The sequence below is a fragment of the Manacus candei genome, unplaced genomic scaffold (assembly GCF_025592945.1).
Source record: "Manacus candei isolate 608988 ecotype Guabito, Panama unplaced genomic scaffold, ASM2559294v1 h1tg000045l, whole genome shotgun sequence".
Classification (NCBI taxonomy): Eukaryota; Metazoa; Chordata; class Aves; order Passeriformes; family Pipridae; genus Manacus; species Manacus candei.
The window spans coordinates 1965865-1987731 of NW_026138093.1; the positions used below are offsets into that span (position 1 = coordinate 1965865).

At 54.3% G+C, this 21867-nt stretch overlaps 1 protein-coding gene and 1 pseudogene across 1 annotated transcript in view; both read right to left on the minus strand.

Moving 5' to 3' along the window:
* Nucleotides 1-21867, minus strand: part of LOC127474809 (uncharacterized) — a 1721191-nt pseudogene that overhangs the window by 449091 nt on the left and 1250233 nt on the right.
* The window catches only part of LOC127474877 (olfactory receptor 14J1-like), an 81317-nt gene that overhangs the window by 1228 nt on the left and 58222 nt on the right, over nucleotides 1-21867 (minus strand). The window lies entirely within an intron of this gene.

Below are 21867 nucleotides of genomic sequence, written 5' to 3' on the forward strand. Positions count from 1 at the left end.
GTCAAATGTCACGAAATGCACTACCAAGGAATCAGTTTTGCTCTGCTGCAGTGGGACATGGAATTGTTTTGGTAGAGATCTCATACAAGGAATGTCAGATGTAACAGACCTTGAGTACAAAAGTTCCATGTCTACACCCATGACTCAGAAGAGCTGGGGCTGCAGAGCAGAAGCTTAGTCTGTCCTTAGAATAATTGTACCTGTGTTTCCCATTTTTACCATCACATCTGGAAGGTTCTTTTCCATTTCAGGAATCCTCATTTCTATGGCCCAGCACACAGTGCCCAGCAGAGCTGCAGGGAAGGGCCCCCAGAGCTGCCTGAACACCCCCTCCCCAGGCCTTGGGGGCACTTGCCCCCCACTCCCTGCCCAGGGCTCTGCTGCCTGGAGCTGTCCCTGCTGTCCCTGGGCCCAGGGCTGAGAAAGTGACACTGCTGCTGTCTATAAGACAGTCTTGATGTCTGATACTCTCAGGTTCAATCCCCTCTAATCTAACAGAGTTCAAGTTTCAGTGTCTCCTCCTGTGCTCAGAGATTCATTTCCCTGTTGCAGTCAGCACCCAGACAACCCAGAGTATAACACTGATAGAACTGGTTCCTTCTCTTTAAGGTACCTCCTGTCTGTCTGTGTCTCTTGCAAATACCTTCTGGGAAACTTCCTGCTTTGATCTGGAGCTGTGACCAGCCCTCATCCCTGCAGCCCACTTTGGAGATCAGAAGGACTCTGCCCTGCTCTGCCCTCCCAGGAGTTGTTCCTTCCCCACAGCCCTTCTCCCCCAGCCCTGTGGCAGCTCCTTGGCCGGGCTGAGAGCTGACCCTGGCAGGCAGCAGAGTCCCTGCCCAGCACACAGAGCCCTGGGGGCAGGACCCTGCTCTGCCCCACAGCCCTGGGCACCCCTGGCTGCACCCCCACCTTCCCACCCCACAGCCAGCCCTGCCACAGGGAACCTTCTGGCCCTGGGCCTCTGATGGGGCAGCAGCAAGTCCTGCTCTGCAGCAGCTTCTCCTGCTGCACCCCAGCAAATCCAGCAGAGCCATCCTGACAGCTCCTGCCACTGCTGCCATTTGGTAGCTGGCAGAGGCACTTGCAGGAACTCACCTGCACTGCTCTGCAGCCACAGCCTGACCGTGGCAAAGGGCTGGCAAGGTTCCTGCCCTGAGCAGCTCTGCCCTGTCCTCCCAGCCCAGGATCCCTTGAACCTCCTGCTCCCTTCTCCTCTTTGCCCTTGCTGCCTGCAGCTCCTGCCCTGCTCTGCCATGTGGCCACTTCCTCTGCACTGCAGCAACTGGGAGAGTCCTGCTGAAAGATCCTGGAAGCTGTGGGATGTGCCAGCTTGAGGAGATGCCTCCAGGAAGGGAAGTTGAACTTTCCTACAGCCAGAGAATTCTTCATCCAAATCCTGGGAAGGTTTCTCCTGTAGTGAGAGCTCAGTCACCTGCCAGCCCAGGCTGCCTCTCATGTCTCTGCCTTCTCTCCTGTGCCCGGGGTGCTGCAGGCAGTGCCCTCAGCCCTGCTGGGCTGTGCAGAGGAGCTGCTCCTGGGCAGAGCTGTCTCTTTGAAGCTCTTCTTGGTTGCCAGGAGCTCCCTGTGTGCCAGGAGCCCAGCCCAGCTCAGCAGCACAGCAACAGCCCCAGGTCTTTAATGGCCCCCAGAGGGGGTTTGTGTTGTTTACGTGACACTCAGTCCCTGAGAGTAAGTACAAATAACTTTTCAAGAAGTCAAAATGAGTTTGAAATACTGAAGTTTCTTGTACTGTTACTGGGTCTCAATGAGGGACACGACTGTGAAAGTGTCCCCAGATTCCAGTTGGAACAGAAAATTGCAGTGATGACGAGAATGGACAAGCAAGGGAAAGGGGGCTCTGATGCTGAGCAAACCTGGATGTGTTTCCTTAATCCAAAGGGTCAAGCCCTGCCCCCAGCCCCTGGGAAGGCACATCCTGTCCCTGCCTCATTCCTCAGGGCTCTTCCTGGGGCACTGGGATGTGGGATGTGCAATGCCAAGGGCAGGACCATGGGGTGGCACCTGCCAGGCTGCTGAGCAGGGACAAGGAGGCCATGAGGCCCCAGGGCTGCAAGGGCCACTTGTCTCCTCCTGGCATCAGGGGCACAGACAGCAGCCCTGGCCAAAGGCCTGCAGAAGGTGGCTCTGTCAGGGCCTTTCAGCTTCTCCCCATCCCTGTCTCCTCTCCAGCCCAGGCTGTCCTATGGTGTCCATGCCCTGCCCCTTTCCCTGCAGGCTGTCGTCATCCCCCCGGCTGCCCCACCTGGCTGGCACCTTCCTGCACTGACATCTCTGCGTCCTCCCTGGCTCTTCCTGCACACACAAAGCCTTGGGCTCATCCAGACTCCTTCTTGGTGACATATTGCACCACAACACTGACCTTGGAGGGAAATTTCTGACTTCTTGTCACCAGTCTAGGCCACCCCAGCTGCCCTTGGTGGCACTAGTTCTTTCTTAGGCTGTTTTCTGACAGGAAGAAAAGCTCCACCAGCTCTCACACCCCCCTTCCAGACCTCTCAGGCTACTCCTCTACTGTCCTCAGTCTTTGCACCACTGAGTCCTCAGCCTCTATATACGAGTCATGTGCTTGAAGCCCTAAATTCCTTCCTGGGAGATCTCTGGGACCTCTCCAAGGTTTTGGAAGATGACAGTAGAGTGCTCTGATCCCAGGAAACACAGAGGGACACTTTTTTCCCAGGGTTGTCTTGGCAGAATGAGGCACAATCTCTTTAAACTTTCTGGCACAAGGGAGCTCTGAGCTCTGGGTACGGAGGGAGCTCCAAGTGCCAACCACTGGAGTGGGAGCTACAAATCATCAGGGCTTGTGTTCTTTGGAGGGCCAGACACTGGTGAGAGTGGTGTGTGTGTGTGTGCACATGGAAGGACTTGAAGGGCACAATGAACTGTCTCAAAACACTGTCAAAGCAGGAAAATCCCATAAGGCACCACAAGACCTAAGCACTGGTGGCAAACAGGAAGGCCTTTAATTCCAAGGCCTAAAGGGAGGTGAAGCTCTGGAAGTAGCCCACAGGACAGAATTGCACAATTTCTTTCTCTCTCTCTCCCTCATATTTACTGTTAAATCAAAGCTGGACTGCTGACTTTGGCACATGGTCTCCTTTGCAGCTGAATTTGGGCAGAGGTGTCTGATATGGTTTGAAGCTGGCTCCCTGCCAAGTCTCCAAACCCTACCACAAGAAGTCCGTCCCGCCCCCCAAAACCTAAGGGAGAAGAGGGAGAAAAGACAACTAAGAAAAACCAGAACTGGAGAGAGACAGCTAAAGTGATATATATATATATATATATTTACACTTATGTACTGTTATATACAATTTGAAATATATATACAATTTCACAAGGGAAAGGGAAGGGAAAGGGAAGAAAACCAAAATAAAATACATATATCCCAATTAGTAGCCCAAGATCTAGTAACTAAAGAGTTAGCAAAGAAAAATCCCACCACTCTCCCTGGGACAACCGAGAGTCTCTCCAGAACGATCGCCGGCAACCTCCGCCTCCCAAGGTCGACAAGGCCTTACCAGACCTCGCTCCCCAACACGGCAGACTCAACAGCAGGGAACCTGCACCTCCAAGCTGCTGGAAGGAAAGAGAACGAACACCTTTCCTCCTTTCTTCTTATAGCCTGGCTTACGTAAAAATCATAGGGAATACTGGGTAAATCTGGACCCTTCCTTGGTTACAAACTGGTCACCAAGGAAGGCCTAGCCCAAACCACCACAGTGTCTCTTAATAATGGGAACCTGAGAGTATCCAAGAGGTTTTACAGTGTCGGAATGGCCACTGGATTCCATGAGGTTCCACAGAGTCACAGGGTCCATTTGGCTTCGTAAGGCTCTGCAGTGTGACAATGGACCCTTGATTCCATGAGTTTGCAAAATGTCTCAGGTCTCCTTTGGTTCTAGGAGGCCCCACATAAAACAGTGGCCCCTTGGTTCCATGAGATTCCACAGTGTCCCAGGAATCCTTTGGTTCCATGAGGCCCTGCAGTGTCACAATGGCCCCTTCATTCCATGAGGTTCCACAATGTCTCAGGCTTCCTTTGGTTCTGTGAGGCCCTACAGTGTCACAATGGCCTCTTGATTCCATGAGGTTCCACAGTGTCCCAGGGTTCCTTTGGTTCCATGAGCTTCTGCAGTATCACAGTGGCCCCTCGATTCCATCTTCCACAGTGTCCCAGGGTCCATTTAGCTCTATAAGGCTCCGCAGGATGACAGTGGTCCCTTGATTCCACAAGGTCCTGAAGTGTCTCCGGGTTCCTTTGGTTCCATGAGGCCCCTCATGTCACAAAGGCCCCTTGACTCCATCAGGTTCCACAGTGTCACAATGGTCACTTAGGCTCAATAATGCCCTGCAGCATAAGAATGTTTCCTTGATTCCATGAGGTTCCACAGTGCCAATATGGGCCCTTGATTTCTTTAGGTCCACAGTGTCCCGGGGTCCCTTTGTCTCCCTCACGCTCTTCAGTGTCACAGTGGCCCCTTGATTCTATGAGGTTCTGAAAAGTCCCAGGGTTCCTTTGGTTCCATGAGGCCCTGCAGTGTCACAGTGGCCTTTGAGTCCTCAAGGTTCCTCAGTGTCACAATGGCCCCTGATTCTATGAGGGCCCAAAATGTCTCAGGGCTCCCTTGGTTCCATGAGGCCCTTCATGGCACAATGAATCCTTGGTTCCATGAGGTTCCACAGTGTCCCAGGATTCCTTTGATTTCATGAGGCCCTGGAGCGCCACAATGACCCCTTGATTCCATGAGATTGCCCAGTGTCCCAGGGCTCCTTTGGGTCCAGAAGGCCCTACAGTGTCACAATGGCCCCTTTACTTCAGGAGGTTCCACAGTGTCCTTGCTGGAACACACAGGGCTGTAATGTTGTCAGCCCTGCAGAGCTGCCTCCAGCTCTGGGCTTCAGCACAGGAAGGACATGGACCTGTTGGAGCGAGTCCAGAGGGGAGCAGCAAGGGGATCAGAGGTATGGAGCAGCTCTACTGTGAGGAAAGGCTGAGAGAATTGGGATTGTTCAGGTTGGAAAAGAGAAGGTTCCAGGGCAACCTAATTGTGGCCTTCAGTATCTGATTGAGCCAACAAGAAAGATGGAGAGATACTTTGGACAAAGTCCCGGAGTGACAGGACAAGGGGAATGGCTTCACACTGAGAAAAGGAAGGGTTAGATGGGATATTAGGAAGAATTTCTGGACTGTGATGGTAGTGAGATCCTGGCACAGGTTGCTCAGAGAAGTTCTGGCTGCCCCACCCCTAGAAGTGTTCACGGCCAGGTTGGATGGGGCTCTGAGCTCTGAGTCTAGTGGAAGGTGACCCTGCCCATGGCAGGGGGTTGGACTGAGATGCTCTTTAAGGTCCCTTCCAACCCAAACCATTCCATGATTCTGTGACTGGTGGGGGATGTGGTGGTCGGAGCCGATGGGCACAGAGACCCCAAAATGATGGAGTTTTCCATTCTGGGTGGAGGAAGGAGGGGGCAGCAGAACTGACACCCTGGACTGCTGGTGGTCAGACTTTGTCCTGTTTGGGAGACTGACTGATCTGGGTGTGAGTGTGGATGTGCTGGAGGGCAGGAAGGCTCTGCAGAGGGATCTGGACAGGCTGGATCAATAAGGCCAAGTGTCAGGGCCTGCCCTTGGGTCCCAACAACCCCCTGGAACGCTCCAGGCTGGGGGCAGAGGGGCTGGAGAGCTGCTCAGCAGGAAGGGACTTGGAGGTGCTGCTTGACAGGGGCTGGATATGAGGCAGAGTGTGCCCATGGGGGCAAGAAGGCCAAGGGCATCGTGGCCTTTGTGGAGAAGAGTGTGGCCAGCAGGAGCAGAGAACTGATTGCCCCTCTGTGCTGGGCACTGGGGAGGCCCCACCTGGAGTGCTGTGTCCAGTTCTGGCCCCTCAGTGCCAAAAGGCCCTTGAGGGGCTGGAGCGCGTCCAGAGAAGGGAACGGAGCTGGGGAAGGCTCTGGAAAACATGTCTGCTGAGGGACGGCTGAGGGAACTGGGCTGGTTGAGTCTGGAGAAGGGGAGGCTCAGGGGGGACCTCATTGCTCTCTGCAATGACCTGAAAGGAGGTTTTAGAGGGGTGGGGGTTGGTGTCTTCTGCAAAGCCTTTAGTGACAGGAAGAGAGGAAATGGCCTTAAATTGCATCGGGCAAGGTTCATATTAGATATTCAAAAACCCTTTTTCCACTGAGAGAGTGTTCAGGCATTGGAACAAGTAGCCCAGGGAGGTGGTGCAGTCTCTGGAAGCATTCAGGTGGCATCTGGATGTAGCGCTTTGGGATGGGGTTTAGGGGTGATTCTGGTGGTGCTGGGTTGACAGTTGGACTAGAAGATCTGGAAGGTCTCTTCCAACCTTGATGATTCTGTGATTCTCTGACCTGTCATCCCTGTTTGCAGGTTTGTGCTCTAACAAGACCCTGGGGATGTTTTCTCTGTTGGGTCCACAGAGATTGTGTTGTGTGAGCTTTTTTCCTCAGATCAAAACAAGGAGTAATTAATGCTAAATCCAGCAGGTGGCTTTCAAGTCATAACTTGGTCCAGTTTGTCCAACTGTGTCCAAACAGGTGAGGAAAATCTGGAACTTTAGAAGGGTTAGTTTTTTACCTCATTAGCAGGATATCCAGGGGTGCACCAAGTGCCTGCCAGTGAGGAGCACAGGAGACCAGCAGACAGTGACAATATTGTTCTAATGTTAATGTCACTGGAGCACAGAGTGAGATCACATCTGAGTTATGTTTCTTTAATCAGTGATTGGGAATAAAGAGAAAAAGCCATCTGCTGGATTTAGCAATAATTACTCCTTGTTTTGATCTGAGGGAAAAAGGCTCACACAACACAATCTCTGAATGCTCCTTTGAACTTACCCACAGTGTGTTCACAAACACACAGAGCGAGGCTTTTAGATTTGGCTGCTACCCTCAGTTCCAGCATAGAAAGAAATGTCTCTGTGCAATAACAGCAATTGCCTTACCATGTTACTGAACTGCATTCAGTTTATCTGGTCTCAAACAAATACTCCATATTTTCTCCTTGTTTTATTTTCAAAGGCATGGGTATGGGTATTTAGATGACTGCCTTCACTGGTATAGGATAGAAACCATTCACATGGCTATAAATGAATATTATTCTCTTGACAAAACACCTTTCCCAAAGCCTCTGACAAAAAGAAAGGGAAAAAGAACCCAGACAGAAAAAGGGAGCCACAGGTACATTGCCTGTCACTCACCAAAAAAGGTCTCCTCCCTAAAGATAATTCAGGCACACCCTTCAATCTGGATCTCTCACTATCACCCCAAGCTCTTTTTTGGTGGAAGTTTCTGTAGGGAAGCTGAAGTGCATCACTGTCTCAGACAGCCAAGAATAAGATGACTGAGGGAATTCAGTTGCTCTCTTTAATTAATACAGGATTATTTCCCTTTCCTTTGGTGAAGCTAATAATATGACTGGTGGAATGTCAGTAACAATTAAATCATAAACTAGTGCAGCACCAAAGGGAAAACTTACTTTAGTTATGGAGTACTACCAGCAGAAATCTTGAAAATCTTATATATAATATAAGTATATATATATATAATATATATAAAAGTATATAATAATATAATCTTATATTTACACTGATAAAATACCACATGTACTTCATGGGATACTGCAAGCTTTTTACAATCCTTGTGGCATGTATTTACAGAGCAAGAGTGAACATTTTGAGATGATACCTTAATAAATGAGTTGCAGTTCTATTGTTTCTTGAATGTTAAGCACCACATCCTAAACGCAGGAACACGTTCAAGGTCAATGTCCTATTTTAGACTATTTCAGCATCTGTGATATTGTGATAATCACACTTAAAATATTCCTCTAGAAAGAGTAAATTAGCCCTTTTCACTAGGAGGATTATTATGATCAAAAAAAATTTTGAAAGAGAACAAATTCAGATTTCTTTTTTTGTTTGTTGGTTGTTTTTTTTTTCAGCAATGCAGTAAATTGCTGTCCCTAACTGGGATGGCTTTTCTACCCAAGAATTAAAAAGAAAACTCCAAAGTTCACTTTATTCTGCACTTATATTACTTTTGGGGTTTTCTGGTTTTTTTGGAGGCCTCACCTCTGTAAAAATACCTTCCTTAAAATGCCTTTATGCTTTCTGCAAGAACCAAACCATTCTAGCTGACATACCATTCTATCAGCAATACTGCAGGGAAATGTAATATCCCACTAAAGCAGAAGGGAAAGAAGACAACTGAGCATCAGCAGCTATTCCTAAGCAAGATCAGGGGTTTAGCTCCATCTAACTGAGGGGTGAGATGTGTCCCTCAGTGGGTCTCTTCCCACTCCCCCACCAGCGCTTCTACCCGACTGCAAGCTCAAAGTTCTAAAAAGAGAAGAGGAAGCTGGAGCGTCAATATTTCCCCAGTGCAAACCCCAATAATCTTTGCTGGGAGCTGACAGGAATTGCTGTTCCACTGCCCTGGGGTATCCTGGCTTGAGGCGAGAGCGCAGCCCCGCCCAGAGCCCCCAACCCCTCTGAGAGCTTTTGTAGCCTCTGTTTGTCCATGTCCCTGTGGCAGAGGCTCCCCCGACACCTGCCCTGGAGCTGGTCCAGCTGCTGGACCAAACAAGGCATTGTCCAGCCTGCCTTCCCCCAGCCCCGACCGCCCCAGCCCATCTTCCATCGCTCTGCTTCCTTTTCCTGCCCCTGCTCCCCCTCCGCTCCCTTCCCTCTGGCATTTTTATTAGGAATGTTCTTGCTGTTCTCACTGTCCCAGCATGAACTGATCCCCAGGGGAGCCTGTGGAATGTAACCCCTCAAGCACTAAATTCCTTCCCCTGTGCCAAAGACACGGGTTTGTTGTTGCTGCCCCTCCCGCCGAGCACCAGCTCCATCTCCTGCTCCTGCCCAGCGGCTTTGCAGAAATCCAGGGCTGGGTGTGGATTGGAGGCTGTGGCAAGGGACAGGATACAGTTGCTTCACTTCTACCCTTGGTGTCTCAGTGTTTGTGATCTGGGAAATTCTCAGGAACCTGGAATAATGCCAAATTATCTGTTGTTGTAAGATATGTACCTGGAGATTGTTTTGATATGTGTTTAAATTTTCCTTGAAAGTACAACTGATAAAAAATAATGTAAAAAAAAAAAAGGAAAAAATAAAAAAAAAAGAAAGAAAAAAGAGAAAAAGGGGGAAAAAGAGAAAAAAAAAAGGAAAAAACAGGAAAAATGAGAAAAAAAAAGAACAAAGATTGTAAAGAAAAAAGAGGAAAAAAATAGAAAGAAAGAAGAAAAAAGAAAAAAGAAATAGAAAAAAGAAAAGAGGAGAAAAAAGGAAGAAGAAAGAAAAAAGAAAGAAAAGAAAGAAAGAAAAAGGAGAAAATAAAAGAAAACAGAAAAACTAAAAAGTCTGATCCTCCCCTGCCGCAAGGACTACAACTCCCACAATGCCCCGCGCGAGCGGAGGCGTGAGAGGGCGGGCAGGGGCCGTGGCCGCGCGCTGATTGGCTGCGGCGTGGCTTTCCAAGGACGATACCCCCACAGAGCGAGCGCCATTTTGTCCGCGTGGGAACGAGAGAGGAGCGGGCGGTGAGCGCTGCCCTGAGCTGTGAGTGCTGCCGGGGGGGCGGCGAGAGCGGGGTCTGGGGATCCCCTCGGGGGCTGCGGGGAGCGCGGCTGTGGGGGGAAGGGCTGGAGGGCTCCGGAGGGTTTAGCGCGGGGGTTCGGAGGTTCCCGGGGACGTTTTGAGGAGTCCCTGAAGGAACTCAGGGTGAAGGTTGAAGGTCCCTGAAGTGGATTGGGGGTCTCTGATGGGGGTTTTGGTTTCTGTGAAGATTTGGGGGGTCTCAGGTAGGCTTTGGGGGTCTGTGAGGAGGTTTGGGGGTCCTGGGGGGCTTTGCGGGGATCTTCGAGGCAGTTTTGGGGTTTCTGGGGGGTTTAATGGGTTCCAGACTGTTTTGAGGGTCCGTGAGGGGGATTGGGGGTCCCTGAATGGGCCTGGGGAGTCTCAGGTGGGTTTTGTGGGTCACTGAGAGGGTTTAGGGGGTGCTGGGGAGGGATGAGGGGTCCTTGAGGAGGTTTCGATGGGTCGAGGGGGGGATTTCAGGGGGTTTGAGGTGATTTTAGGGGTCCCCTAAAGCCCAGCAATGGGGTTCAAGGGGTCCCCCAGCCCCCAGGGGAGGGGTCCTAGGGATGCCCCCCAAAATCCGGAGGGGGAGATGTACCACATCCGGGTAAGGGGATCCCAGTGCCCCCAGTATATCCCAGTGACCTCCCAGGGACCTTCAGAATGGTCCAGTAACCCCCACAGTGACCAGTGTATACCAGTGACCTCCCACTGCCCCCCAGTATGGCCTGGTGACCTCCCAGTGACCCTCAGTATGGCCCAGTAACCCCCTCAGTGACCAGCCAGTGTGTCCCAGGGGGATCCTACTGCCCCCAACTATGGCCCAGTGATCCTGCAGTGAGCACCCAGTTAACCCCCAGTATGGCCCAGTAACCTGCCAGCGTCCCCCCGTGTGTCCTGGTAATCCCCCAGTAACTCCTCAGTCTTCTCCCAGAGCCCCCCAGTGTGCCCCAGTTCACCTCCAGTCCCTCCCAGTGCCCTCCTGGCATCCCTAAGTAACCTCTCAGTCCCTCCCAGTGCCCCCTGGTTCCCCCCAGTGTGTCCCAGTATCCCCCAGAATACCCCAGTGCCCCACAAAGCCCCCCAACTGTCCCCAACGTGTCCCCAGATGCCCTTGGCCTTTCTGTGAGTGTGGGGAGGGGGCATTTTTGGTGTCAGAGAGTCCAGGAGGGGCTCTTGGGGTGAACTGGATAGTGGGGGACATCAGAGATGAGGTTTGGGGGCAGAGGAATTGGAGGTGTCAAGAGGGGAACTGGGGCCATGGAGAGGCCCTGGGGACATTGGAGACACCAGGGGGGTCTTGGGGTGTCAAGGGGGGAACTGGGGACACCAGGAGGGTCTTGGGGACACCAGGGAGGGGTCTCAGGACTCACCTGCTCTTGGTGCAGCCCCTCATCTCCCCTCCAGGCCCTTTTAATTCCTCCCAAATGTCTCTTAACCTCTATTTTCTCTTTAATCCCCTCCCCCCACAGATCCCTTTGATGCCCCAGTGCCCCCAAAACCTGTTTTAACTCCCCCAAATGCACCCAAAGAACCCCAACCCCCCCAGATCCCCCCAACTCTCCCACAGCCAGCCCCCCCTCAAATCCATTCCAACCCCCCCCAAAGAGGGATCACCCACACCCTGGGACAGGAACACAGTGGGCTGTACTGGGGGCACTGGGCTGTACTGGGAGGGCACTGGGGGGGCTCAGGTGTCCCAGGACAAGGTGGCCCAGCTCCAGGAGAGATCTGGGGAGCAGTGAGGAGGTACTGGTCTGTGTTGGTCTGTGTTGGTCTGTGTTGGTCTGTACTGGTTTCTGTTGGTCTGTCCTGGTCTGTACTGGTCTCTACTCCCAATCCCCAAAGCCCCTCCCCAGATCCCCCAGGGCCCTCCCACACCACAAAGCCCCCCTGACCCCCTCAGGCCCCTGACTTGGTCCTGCTGCCCCTTGAGCATCTGCAGCTCCTGCAGAACCAGGCATTTCTTTGCTCCCCACAGGGTCGTTCCCACACCCAGAGTGGAATCTGGAGGCAGCAGGATGTGCACAGGGCTCCCATTTCCTACAGTGCAAAGGGGCTGCAGGGAATGATTCCCCTGCTCTTGCAAATCTGCCAAAACCTGCAGGGCACAGAAGGGGGAGCTTCAGGAATTTGCTGGCCTTGGGAGTGGAACCAACAGGGTATTGAGAGGAACATATCCCTCAATTACAATCTCTGTGCATACACAATATCTGTCTGGACAGACAGATAAAGCAATAATCAGATATATTCTGTATCATATATACGGCACATATTCTATAGAATCCATCCTTAGGTGTTGTATGATAGATTTATAAGATATTACACATAATAAGCAATAATAAGGCAAGTGTCCTCCTTAGGGACACACACTTCAGAAGGGAACTTGCACTTGACCCCCCCTCTCTTCAGCTTCGAGCCACCCGGTGCCACAGAGGGGGACAGAGCTCCTGTGGAACATTCTATTCCACTGACACAGAGCAAGGAATAAACCCAAACTATTGCCTGGGTTTGTTCCCTGGGGGTCTCTGCAGCAGCAAGCACAGCCCCACACTGACTGCTCTGGGCTGTGCAGGCATTTGTGCTTCTGCCTGTCTCCCACACACACACAAAAGTCTGGTTAGTGCTGCCCTCAGGAAACCCCCCCAGCCTTGCTCCAGCTAAAGCCATGGAATTTGTCTTTGTTTCCCTTGGGTTCAGGGTCAGGCTGTGCCTGTGTCCAGCCCAGAGGCTCAGAAAAGCATTTCTGCCATCCCACTGCAATCTGCTGCTGCAGACAGGACCCAGGCACTGGTGGCACTGGGAGTGAACAGCAGAGTGTTTCCAGGGGCTCTCTGAAGGAACACGAGTGTCCAAAGAAACCAGCACAAGTGTCCACAGAAGTCCCAGTCCTTCATCCCTAAATGAGCTTGTTCAGCCCATGGAAGGAGGTTTTTCTCACTTCAACACCAGTTTAGTTCCAAACAAGTTTCTTCATTTCCTCCTCCCAATTCCCCTGAAGGACACTGACAGGGACCATGGACACTGACAGGGATCACAGAGTTTGTCCCTTGGCCATACAGCTCCTGTTGTTTGACATCACAGGAGAGGTTAATTAGAGCCCAGGCTCCAATGCCAGGGTGTGCCTTGAAGATGAGCTTGAAATCAAACAACTCTCCTGCTGGAGGGTTAAATTCAGTCCCCACCACCTTTTCATGGGCTGAATCTTCATAATTTGGAGTATTTTTTAGCTCAATCTCAACTTTTTGCAGTTTGGGATGGTGAGGGTCTTCTTGCTGTTTCTGAGAGGGTTTTGCCTGAATCTGGGTGGTGGTTTGAGTTTTTCTAGGCTGCATCTTGGTGTTTTGGAGGTTTTTATGGACACAGGATGTCTGTTGAGTTCTAGAGATGGACTTGGGCAGGAGGAACCCCCAAACCCAAACGCTCAGCCCTTGTTTTCCCCCCCATCAGGATTTGTCCTTCCCAAAGCTTGGGCGGATGGAGGAGGAGGCTGGGAGGAAGAGGAAGATGCCTTGGGCCCCCCAGGCAGGTGAGGAGGAAGTCAGTGTCCCTTTGGGCGGGTGTTGTGCTGGCTCTGTCAGCCCAGCATGGCCCCGGCTGCAGGACAACCCCGCTGGCGCCGCCGTCCTGCCGGGGCCGGAGTTGGGGGGATGTCCTTGGCCTTCCCTGTGGGCCGGAGGCAAATCCCCTGCCTGTCCTTCTTGCTTCCTGCCCCAGGCCCCGAGCTGAGGACGGAGAGCGCGGAGGACAAATCCCCCCGTGAGACCCTGGTGGGAGAGGCCGTTTTGAAGGGCTCCCCGGCGCAGGAAGGCAGCGGGGAGGAAAAGGGCCGGAGATCCCCCCGCAGGAGTGGCTCCAAAGCCATCCCAGGGTGCTCTGAGGAGGAAAGAGCCAGCCTGTGCTGGGAAGGCGGCCGGAGCTTGAGCCGGAGCTCTGACCTGGTGGTCCCTGAGCAGCCTCCCAGCAGGAAGAAGCCCTTCCAGTGCTTGGAATGTGGGAAGAGCTTCAGGAAGAGCACCCACCTCCTCACCCACCAGCACATCCACACTGGGGAACGGCCCTACATGTGTAGGGAATGTGGGAAGAGCTTCAGGGACAGGTCCACCCTCTGCAGCCACCTTCGCATCCACAGTGGGGAGCGGCCCTACAATTGTGGGGAATGTGGGAAGAACTTCAGGAGCAGCTCCAACCTCCGCACCCACCAGCGCATCCACAGTGGGGAACGGCCCTACAAGTGCTTGGAATGTGGGAAGAGGTTTCAGACCAGCTCACATCTCCTCCTGCATGAGCGGACGCACACGGATGAGAGGCCCTTCCGCTGCACCGACTGCGGGAAGGGTTTCAAGCAGAACTCCACCCTCGTCACCCACCGGCGCATCCACACCGGGGAGAGGCCCTACAAGTGTGGGGAGTGTGGGAAGAGCTTCACCTGCAGCTCTACCTTGACCAAACACCAACGGACCCACCAGTAAGAGAAGCCCTGCCAGTGCCCCGACTGCAGGAAGAGCTTCGACCGCTGCTTCCACCCCGAATGAAGCCCCTGATGGGGAGGCAACCCCTGGAGTCCAGTGACTGTCACTCCATCCCTTTTGACCACAAAGGGCCAGTCCCCTTTCCCAGGGGCAGGTTCTGACAACAGAACCCTTCTGAAGGGTGTGTGGAGATTCCTGCCTTGGCTGGGGACCCCCCCAGGGTCACTCCTGGAGGTTGAGAGCAGAGATCTCCCCACCAGCGTTGGTCTGGGGGAGTTCCATCCCTCTCTAATTAAGAATTTCTCGTTTTGTGGCAGCTTGAGTAGAATTGCTTCAACAATTGCTTTAGTGTAGAGCACTGTCCTATCTTATCCTGTACAGGTAGTTTTAGTGTATATATTGTGCACTAAGTAATTCTGATGAAGATCTTTTGTCTGATCATTTGTATCCCTAAATAAATTCCTTTTTATCAATAGATCTGATTTGCCATCAATAAAAGCTAGGGGACCAAAGTGATTCAGTCACACTTCTGTAATTCCTCTAAACTGAAACTGTTGGCATGATCCAAGGCTGAGATTGGATCCAGCAGCCCCCAGCACCGTACAGTAAGTTGGGAGCTCAGAGGGGCCACCCCCCTTTCCCAGCCCTCCTGTGCCCAAAGGCTCCCATGGGACCGTTTATCCCACCACACTACCCCTGCTCTTTTACCCTTCTCCCTGTTCCTCCCACTTTTTCATAGTCCACTCAGCCCCAATTAGGATCACTCTGGGGGTCCCAATCCCCATTTTTCCCCCCTCTCTCACCCCTTCCACATCATCTCCCCACTCCCCAGCCCTCTCATGCTCAGTTTGGGGGTCCCACCCTCCTCTTTCCCCACTCTCCTGACCTCTCCCACTTATTTCCCATCATTCTCAATGGTCCCCCCCCTCCACTTTTGAGGGGTCTCACTCCCCTCCCACTCAGTTTGGGGTCCCACTACCCCTTTATCCCCTCTAACCCCCCCTTTTCCCACCGACCTCCCCCTTCCCACCCCCCGCTCACCTAAGAACTCCTCCCCCAAAGCAGCTGGGGGGGCTCCCAGCACCACCAGTGCCCAGAGAAGTCCCCCCAGAGAAGGGGTTGGGTGAGGTCCTGGGTGGGCTTTGAGTGTGTTTGGGGGTCCTCGGGGAGCTCTAAGAAGGTTTTGAGGGGTTCCCAGCACCTTTTGGGATGAGCTGGGTGCCTACTGAGGGGCAGGTGCACTCCCAAAGCCCCCCCAGAGTGGGTTTACATGGGGGGAAACAGGGGAGTCCCTATTGCCGATCCATCCTGGAGCCAGTTCTGCCCCCCCCCAAACTCGGCTCCACCCCTCGTTATCAACCCCCCCTCCCCCACTGCCCCCCAATAACCAGGACTGGGGAACTGGGAAGCTTTCCTGGGATCAGGAGTGGCAGCAGGTGAGGGGGGGACACACGACCCCCCAAAATCCTCACAGGGACAGGAGGGGTCCAGGCTGGGCCCGAGGCCCCGGGGAGGGGCTGCGGCCGCCGCCGGCTCAGGAGCTCTGTGGGGAGAGAAAAGGGGGTGACAGCGGGGTGGGGGGTCCCCGGGGGGGCACAGACGCTCTGGGGGGACACACGACCCCCTGGGACCCCCCTCACCTTCTGGCGCAGGTAGAAGCCGAGCCCCAGCGCCAGGGAGACGAAGGCCAAGAGGAAGCCCCCGGCCCCTCCTTGGCAGCAATTGCTCAGGCTGATGGAGCCCGGCAGGGCCGGGGCCGCCGGCGGTGTCCGATCCCGGCAGGAAGTGGGGAGGCCCTGGTGGTGTCTGACAAAAATAAATCAAGGCAGAGCTCTCTCTTTCTTTTACCCCCGGGCGGTGACCATCAAGAGCTGTCCCTGCTTCACAGCAGAAGCTCCACACAGAGTTCAAGAAAGTCTTTGGATGAATCTGCTCTAGGAAAGTTGGCCTTGGGCTTTTATGCTTTGTCACTGATGGATCTCAGTCACATATTCCCAGGCCAGTGAGCAGCTGATCTGTCAAACTCTGCTTCCAAAAGCAGCATGTGTGTTGGAAGGTTGGGGAACCAGGCTGGGTTTGGCACAATTCAACACTAAACCAACCCCTTGGCACCAGCAGTAACTCCCCACAGAGAGCTTGCATTGCTTGCATTCTCCCATCAGATTCTTTTCCAGGTAGAACATCCTGCTACAAGGGGTCTGTTACCACCCACCCCAGAAAGGGGGGGGTAACCCAGGTTCTTAATAATAAATCCCTTGGGGTGGATTAGAGTGAAATGAGACCAAATAATTGGTGTATGAAAACATATAAGTAGGGTTTATTTTTGAACAATTTTATTTCAAAGGTAAACAGGTATGTTGCCATTTTGGGTGTTATCATCTCTATCTCTCATCTACAGCAATATGGCATAAAGAGAACCTTTAGGGAAAATGCATACGGGAAAGGCAGGATAAGGGTGAGGGAGAGTAAGGGAAAGCAAAGCTGAGAGTGGGAAGATGTCTATGGTCACCACCCACGGGGTCCAGCGATGGAACTTGGGAGTTGCAGCTCCAATGTCTGTCAGTTGAAGTGGTGGCCTTGATCTGTTGGGGGTGGGGGAGGGAAGCCCCCACACTCCAAGAAGTTATGAGTTATTATATCCATGGATGGTGTCCCGGGCCGTGCCTCGAGCCTCCAAGGTCTGCTGGGCCTGCGCAGAGTTCCCGTGAGGGACCTGGTAAACACGGCTCTTCTCACCTTTTCAGGGCTTGATGCCTTCAGCAGCACTGGCAGGGGGGATGGGTCCAGCTGCCTCTTCCCAGCCTGCAAAAGTGCCCTGGCAATCCCAGAATGCATAAATCATTGTGGCAGTTTGAGACCCTCAAAAATCCAATTTCCAAGTCCTAGCCCCCCCCCCCCCCAATTTGTTTCAGTGTGAGAGGGTTTTCAGACAAAACACAGCTCAGTATGGGGGGAAGGGAATTATATTACAGTTTATTACTTACACAAATAAATACTATAATACATTATATACACAATTTTAACTATCTCTCCTATGGAAAAGCAATATATTTACATTAGATCAAATCCCTCCTTTCCCTCCGATAAAAGTTCTGAAGGGAAGATGAAAAGATCCTTTCTACTTTCAGGGCAGCAGTGTCTCTCCTCTTCAAGACAGCAGTCGTAGCTGGATTTACCGCTCCTGCTGCCCACTCACAGTGGAGAAAAACTCCCTCGGCTCTTGGCCACAGTACTCGACCCAGTTTAACACTGTTCCGACTTTCTACAGCCCCAGAAGGGGGGCTGGGGGGTCTTGGCCCCCAGCGGGGCTCCCTGGCCCCTCTCTCTCCTCGTGGTCTCAGACCATGGCTGCTGCTCTTCTTTCAGCTACGTAATCTCTTCTTTTCTGGCCTGTTGTGATATGTTTAACTTTACAGGGATGCTAATTGGGTCAACACCAAGAATACCACCTCCTGGAGTTAACCACTTTCCAACTCCAGGGGAAAACCCTTTTTAACCCGGGACAGTCATGAACCATTTCAGTCTCTGACACTCCTCACCTTGGCCAGTCAGTTCCTGGGAACAGCCCTGGCAGCCCAGTCCCCAAGGGCACACGATGTGCTGCTGGGCTGGAGAGGACCCTCCTCAGCCTGGGCAGCAGGGCATCAGGGGAGGATTCCCTGCCCCTCCCCAGCTGAACCCTTCCTACCCACCAGCTCCTGCTCCAAAGGGCTCCCACACACCCTGGGCCACTTGTCCCACTTGGGCACTTGAGCTGTCCCAGGGCATCTCTGGGCAGTGGCCAGCTCTGGGACTGCTCTGGCAAGTCATGGCCTGAAGCCACGAGTGTGGAATTTAGGAAATAGTTGAAATCTCTGCAGAACAGAACTCTTGGTGACTGCTGAAGGCTTCATGAACAGCATTGACACATCTTTTCTTTTTTTTAAATTCATCAATTTTTTGTAGGTGAACACCAGGACTATGAGACTTGGAAAGAGCAGCTTTAGACACGGGCCTGCTGCAGCAGCGACTTCCGGGATCGAGCAAAGCAGAAAAACAACGGCCACTTGTGTTATTTATTGTAGGGGTCGCCCCCCCTGAGCTGAGGATTTTTCCTGACCCACGGGGGTCCCGGGGGTCAGCCATGATGTTGCCTGAAAGCTGGGACTGCTCAGGGCTGGAGCTCAGCCCCAGCACAGCCTCTCCCAAAGAAGGACAGGGCAGAGGGGCTCTGGGCTGTGGGCAGCGAGGGCCAGCTGGGCTGGCAGGCGGCTCCAGGGCACCTCTGGGGCTGTCAGAGAGGGGCTGTTCCAGGGCCCTTTGGGCTTCTGGGGGCTTCTTTGGTCTGATTCTGTAGAAGAGACACAGAACTGAGGCAAGAGCAGCAGCACTACAGCTCCTGGCCCCTCAGATGGACCAAGGCGGCCGCTCAGCTGGGCTGTGCCAGCAGATGACAGCTCCCAGCATGCTGAGGATCCCGGCCCTTCCAGCTGGATCCCCCTGGGTGCCATCCTCCCCCTTCAGCCCTAAGCCCCCCCAGGGCTCCACCAGCCTGGCAGGGTCACTCAGCCACCCCAGGAGCAACTCGGGGTGCTGCGCAGGGGCCTGGGGTGCAGTAAAGGCCTTGGGAGGGCTCCTGAGCAGCCCAGTGCTGGAAGAGCTGTTGAGTGGGGCAAAGCTCTTGCTGGTCAGTGGGAGAAAGAGAAGAGGTGACAAAAACCATGGTTTCTGTTAAGCTTGAGCAAACATTATGCATTTAATGTGACTGAAGGGCTCTGAGGCCAGGCTCTGCGGTGTGGGGACAGGAAAGGGATGTCCTGGGGGCACGCAGGGCTGTCTGAACATGGTGCTTCTTGGGATGTCCCAAGGAGACATGAGAGCAAAGTGGGGCCTGGAGATACCCTGAGGGCAACTGGGCAGCAAGGGCTGAGGCAGGCCTGTCCCCAGGTGTCTCCCCAGGGACACCCTGCCTGTTCCTGCCTGCGTGGTGGCTCCCTGGGACCCATTGCTGGGGGCAGGTGCCATGTCAACAAGCACTGGGACCTGTTGCTAGCAGCCGGCAGCATGTCACAGAGGGGCCCTTTGTGACACCCACTGCAGCAGGTGTGCTCAGCACGACCGTGGCCCACGGTGGGTCAGTGTCCGTCAGGACGGCGACCGGACAGGAGAGGAGTGCGGTGCTGGCGAGAAGCCCCCGACTGCAGTCCACATCTTGTCCACGACCCTTGGTGGCCCCGTGGGAACTTGGCGTTTTGCTGAGGCGTTTTGCCGAAACGTTTTTACCTGAGGCATTTGGGCCGAGGCCTTTTGGCCGAGGTGCTTTGCCTGAGGTGCTTTGCCTTGGTCTTTGGGCTGAGGCCTTTTGCCTTAGCCTTTTGGCTGAGGCTCTTTGCCTTGGTCTTTTGGCTGAGGCACTTTGCCTTGGCCTTTTGATTGAGGCACTTTGCCTTGGCCTTTTGATTGAGGCACTTTGCCTTGGCCTTTCGACTGAGGTGCTTTGCCTTGGCCTTTTGGCTGAGGCACTTTGCCTTGGCCTTTTGGCTGAGGCACTTTGCTGAGGCCTTTTGGCTGAGGCCTTTTGCCTGAGGCACTTTGCCTGAGGCGATTTGGCCGCAGCATTTTTCCCGAGGGTGTTCGACTCCACCATTCGGACGCCCTCCGTAGGCAGGCTCCCTAGTGTTCTTTGATTCACAGGATGGAGAAGAGACCCCCCGCCTGCCCCAGGCAGGCCTGGATGGAAGACAGCTCTTCCCAGGAGAGCCACTCTCCAGGTCTGCAGCTTCCATCCTCCTGTGAGGTGACCACCATGCAGCCCCTCAAGCTGGGTGAGTGAGGGGCCTTGTGGGGCTGGGCAGGGCTGGGGCCCACCAGCACACCCTGTAGCACACCGGGATCCCACTTTCCTGGCCAGCTGACAGTGGGGGTCCTGGAGTCAGCCGTGATGTTGCCTGAAAGCTGGGACTGCTCAGGGCTGGAGCGTGGCCCCAGCACAACCTCTCCCAAAGAAGGACAGGGCAGAGGGGCTCTGGGCTGTGGGCAGCGAGGGCCAGCTGGGCTGGCAGGAGGCAGCCGTGCTGTGGGAACCTGGGCCTTTCCTGCCTGTCTACCATTGCCTTCCTCAGCCCGGGGTACTGGGGCTTTCCCGGGCATGGCAGCTCCTCTGCCGGGCACCCTCCAGCCAGGAGCTGCAAGGGAAGGCTGTGCCAAGGCAGTGGGCAGAGAGCTGGGTGGAGGGCAGATATCCTTTGCTCCTTCCTCTCGCTGGACCCTCTGCAGCTCTCCCTGCTCTTCCCCCCCTTAGATGCCAACTGGTTGCCCATCTACAAGGAGGAGCAGGAAGCTGTTGATTCCATCCTGGCCTTTGTCACCAGCCCCAACAAGGTAACTGTGACCAGCTGGAGGGCGGCTGTGCTGCTGTCTGCTGGCAGGGGCTGTGCTGCCAGGCTGCTGGAGGGGTGCTGGCAGGGCAGGGCTTCTTCTCCTGCAGGGCACTGCACCCCCAGTGCTGCGGTCCCGCTGGCTGTGTCCACCCACTCACAGTCCGTGTTTGTGTCTCTGTCCCCCGGCTGGCAGGAGGAGAGAGACAAGGCCACATTTCTTCGGAACATCTCCGTGCTGTGCCGAAGCGCCCTGAAGCATGGCCTGACCCAGGGCCTGGACCTGTTCTGCGACATGTACCAGCTGGCAGAGAACATCAAGGTGAGGGCACTCTGGGCAATGTGGCGAAGGGAGCAAAGTCCCCTGGCACAGGCAGCCTGTGTGGACAGTGCTTGGGCGGGTCAGGGACTGGAGGCCCTGGGTGCTGGCAGCTGCCAGCAGGTGCCATCCCGGCTGTGCTCTGCAGGCGCTGCTGGAAGAAGAGCCAAGGGACCAGCTGTGCACGGACCTTCGGCATCTTTCCATGCTGGCTCTGGAGAAATTGAGGTACCTGCCCATCCGTCACAGACCCCCTGGCCCAGAGGTCCGATGCCACCCGCACGAGTCGTCGAGGGGCTGCTCCGAGCACCCGTGTGCAACCAGTGTCCTGCCCTCTCCCTGCAGCTTGGTGGACACAGCGCTGGAGGGCAAAGCCAAAAGCCTCCTCCACGCGTGTTTCTCAAGTGTCTTCTGGCTGCCTGCAGAGAAGGAAATGCCAAAAGGGGACCTTGCCCTCTACATCAAGGTAAGTGCTGGCTAAGCTCCAGGGGCCTCCAGCCCCTCTGGCCTGCTCCCTGGCTATCCCATGCTGCCACAGGAGCAGGGATCCCAGGCAGGGCAGGGTACTTCCCACCCTCGTGCCTCTGTCCCCTTCCCGTGGGCCTGGCTGCATCCCGTGCCACAGGCTGCTCTACCCTCGCAGATTGTCTATGCCCATGTCTCTCCTGGGAAGTGTGGGCATCCTCTTTCTCCTCCTGTGGCACGGGGGGTTCAGATGGCTCTCCTGGGGCTGGGAGGAACAGCAGAATGACTGCCACTGCTCTCTGTGTTCCTTGCAGACCCTGAACTCCATGGACAGCATGCTGAGGACAATGGTGCTCAGCTTTCCTGCCTCTGAAGTCAGCGAGGAGCTGCAGGGCATCTTGGAGGTCTGGCACAAGCAAAAATGGGGGGAGTCCCAGGGCTGTTTCTCAGCCTGGAGGGGAGGGTTTGCCCACTCCTGACTGAGTGGTGCCCAGAGCAGTGCTGAACAGGCAGAGTGCCCTGCAGGGAGGGTGCCCACCTCCTGTGGGGAAGCAGGGGCTGGCCCCAGGCTCTTGTGGAGCACAGGGGCTGCAGAGGGTGGCACCTGCCCTCCTCCTTGGCCATGAGGTTGGCTC